We start from the raw sequence: 3,438 nt of genomic DNA, 5'->3' as shown, positions 1-3,438 counted from the left end.
ATCTTCCCAGTTATTTCCCTTAATTTCTTTTATCAAGAACCAACAATATATATAGAGGATAAAATAAGAGAATGTAGGCTAAGATAGTTTGGTCTTGTCCTACATTAACTTTTATGAACCAGTTCATAGGTGTGACACTACTATGATTTAAAGGTGTTAAACCGAACGAGGTGGACCTAAAATCACATGGAGAGAAGTTATCCCAAAACATGTACAATCTCTTGGAATCCGTATCAATTTAGCAAAGAACAAAATAGAGTGAAAGCAAAGTATGATGTCAGGATATCTGCTGTTCGTGGTGAGAATTCTCTTGGTATCATACGGGTTTTCTTTTTCATGTAAATGTTGCAGTAGCTGATGCAATTTTCTGCTTTTTGCTGGTTCAGCCATGTCCGTCCTGTTGCATTCTGCTAAACTGGCTGTTAAGAGAGAGATTGCTCAAGGTGGTCATATTTCACTAAGTTGTCAGACTATTTAACACTGGCTTTGGTAGAAGCTTTGCATAAGGTTGTTCTTATACTTATTTATTTATGCTCTTTATTTTTTATTTCTATTTTTTGTTGGGAAATTGTCTAAGTTCGCTAAATCTATTTGAGGGTGACACTTGATATGTTATCTCACGCAGGAGCATGTGGCAGAAGTATGTTCAATCATGTTGGATAAATTGAATGAGTGCTTGCAGGTTGGTTATGTTTAAGGCGAATTCTTTTTTATTGATCCAAGTATGCAGTGTTTTCCTATGATGGTGGTATATTTCTTTTGAGTTTTTTATATTCCAATATGATCGAACTGTTGGCCCTTACATCTCCACACAGTAATAACTCCAGTTGCTCCTTCACTAGAGATCTAACAAGGCACTCTTCCAAACTCATATGACTTAGTATTATATTCCACTAGAAGCAAAAGAAAGCTTAGTACAGCTCTTATATAGAGGAAACACAGTGGCAGATCTAGAGCGCAATTTATGGGTTCACAGGAACACAATAGTTTATGCTCAGATCGTGTATATATATAAAGAAATCCAGTAAATGTTTGATTGTGACAATTATTATTGTAATATTAGCTTGAGGTTATTGTAGGAACTTATAATCTTCAAATTCTGGATCCACCATTGAGAATACATGGGTGACTTGCTTGCTAATATGTTCAGGGCATCAAGTAAAGCAGGAGCTCCTATTTGATTCTTAGTGTGTGTGTCAATACAGGCAAAATTTATGCCTGAAAAGGCATGGTTAAACCATAATAATATGCTTAAAATTGACGTATAATATCAAATTTATGACACATAGCATCATCACAAAAGTTCCCTTGACATGACTTGTAACACGGCAGACTTTAGACAGAGTCCCACATCGGCAAAACACAAGAGGGATGCTGGGTATATAAGTAAACATGCCTTAGACCCTAGTGACGCGTTTTAAACCCGTGAGGGCCTAGGCCCAGAGCGGACAATATCACTAGCGGGCTGGACTGTTACAGATGGTATCAGAGCCGCTTTTGTGTCAGCCATGCCGATGGTGGGTCAGAGTTCAACTGAGTTTAGGCAAATCCCGGTTAGGCGGGGCAAACCTCAATGCTGAGTTTAGGCGAATCCCATGCCGTGGGGCAAACCTCAGCGAGGACGCTGAGTCCATAAGGGGGTGTATATAAGTAAACATGCCTTAGACCCTAGTGACGCATTTTAAACCCGTGAGAGCCTAAGCCCAGAGCGGACAATATCACTAGCGGGCTGGGCTGTTACATTGTCAATACTAGTGAGTCTGACAAACAGCTTATTAACTTTGTATTAGTTTGCAGCTTATTAACTTTGCAATAGATTGATTTCAAACAGAAACTTCTTTCCAGTACACCCATGTTAGTCCAACTTATGGCAAAAAGAATATTTCTGTTATTATGGTCCTTTTGTATATTCTTTCAGATTTGTGGACTCCTTTTCTATGAAGGTCAGATTCGTCGCATAGTGAATGAGATAAAGCATGTCATTACAGAAAGTTCGAGCAGAAAAGAAGAATTCACAGAGCGAGCAAAAACAGAAGATTTTGATGCTGAGGAAGCTGAATTGTTGAGGAAGGAAAGAGAGCAAGAAGAAGAAGTTTACGAGAATGTATGTTCTATATAAGAATGGAGTTCAGACATAAGTGCATAGTCTTGTCTTTTCATAAGCATTTCACTTTGGATTATACCATTATTCTTGAAGCACACTAAATTTCTTATTAGGTTGGTAAAATGTTGCGTACATTGATCAATGCTTTCAAGTCTGATTTCCTGCCTTTTCTCGAAGAGTTGTCATCATATTTATTACCTATGTTGGTATGTCAAAAATCAATGTAAACTCTCTAGGTTATCTTTTATTATATTATTAATTTCTACATTCATTTTTTCTTGCAGTTTTGGACGCAAGCAATGACGAAGACTCATCTGTTAGAATGGTTTGTACATCTTAGTGATTGCAACAGTTTCCAGTCAAGTTGCATTCATTATTTTGACTTATCATTGATATCATGTTCAGATGTGTATGGGACAGAACCCGACCCCGCGATAATTAACGAGGCTAATCCCGTTTCAAGCTAATTCATGATTAATTAGTGGTACGACCACTTAGAATTGACGATGTTCAACCCGCATCCGGCTCGATCGACAAGGCCATGGCCTATCCGCCACCATAAAGGCGAGATGCCAACGTGGTCACGGCCACTTATTGCTAGCTCACAAAGCCCACAGCTATAAATACTAAGAGTGGAAGCCCTAGAAAGGGGGCTGCTTCTTCACCACTATTGACAAAAGAGAGAGAAGAGAAAAATATACCCATCTTATGTGAAGAGAAAACACCATTGTAAGGCTCTGAACCTCTTCATGGAGAGGCAGACCAAACCAATATTATCAATAAAAGCTGTTAAGATTTCTTCTCCTAACCTTGAGTACTTATTTTCATGTTCTTCGCTTGGTCCAATGGATTATTACGATTTGCTATGATTTTCCCGTAACTTATTTGTATTGTTTTGCACTCATAAAGCACATGATAACTTTTGAGTAAATAATTTGGCGCCGTCTGTGGGGATTTCATAGCAAAATCGCGTAGTTCTTCCATGGACCAAAAGGAAAGAAACCCCGGAAAAAGAAGAGCAACCCAACTTAAACAAGCCAAAGCGGCACATCATTTTGGGGTCATTTGGAGCTTCGCCGGCGGCGGCGGCGATTTCCGGCCGGCGGCGCTAGGGTGGAGAATGGCGGAGAGGGGCGGGGTAGCGGTGGTGTTATACCGGCGGCTCTAGGGTCTCTGAGGGATGGGGTGAGAGAGAGAGACGGAGGGGTGAGGGGGGGGGGGTAGAGGTTCGGACACTTATATATTAACACCTCATCAGTTCTCAACCGTTGGATCTCTTTACCTCGACGGCTGAGATTAACTGGAACCAAACGGTGTCGTTTTTGAGGATGGGG

The 3,438-nt window shown here is 40.1% G+C and overlaps 1 long non-coding RNA gene across 1 annotated transcript; it reads left to right on the top strand.

The window, feature by feature from the left end:
• Nucleotides 1-398: 398 nt before the first annotated feature.
• Nucleotides 399-2,274, top strand: LOC109240236. Its single transcript, XR_002070038.1, has 3 exons — nucleotides 399-507; nucleotides 626-682; nucleotides 1,919-2,274. It is a non-coding gene; the product is annotated as an uncharacterized LOC109240236 (long non-coding RNA).
• Nucleotides 2,275-3,438: the final 1,164 nt, after the last annotated feature.

Source organism: Nicotiana attenuata, unplaced genomic scaffold (genome assembly GCF_001879085.1).
Source record: "Nicotiana attenuata strain UT unplaced genomic scaffold, NIATTr2, whole genome shotgun sequence".
NCBI lineage: Eukaryota > Viridiplantae > Streptophyta > Magnoliopsida > Solanales > Solanaceae > Nicotiana > Nicotiana attenuata.
This window is presented reverse-complemented; position numbering and strand designations above follow the sequence as displayed.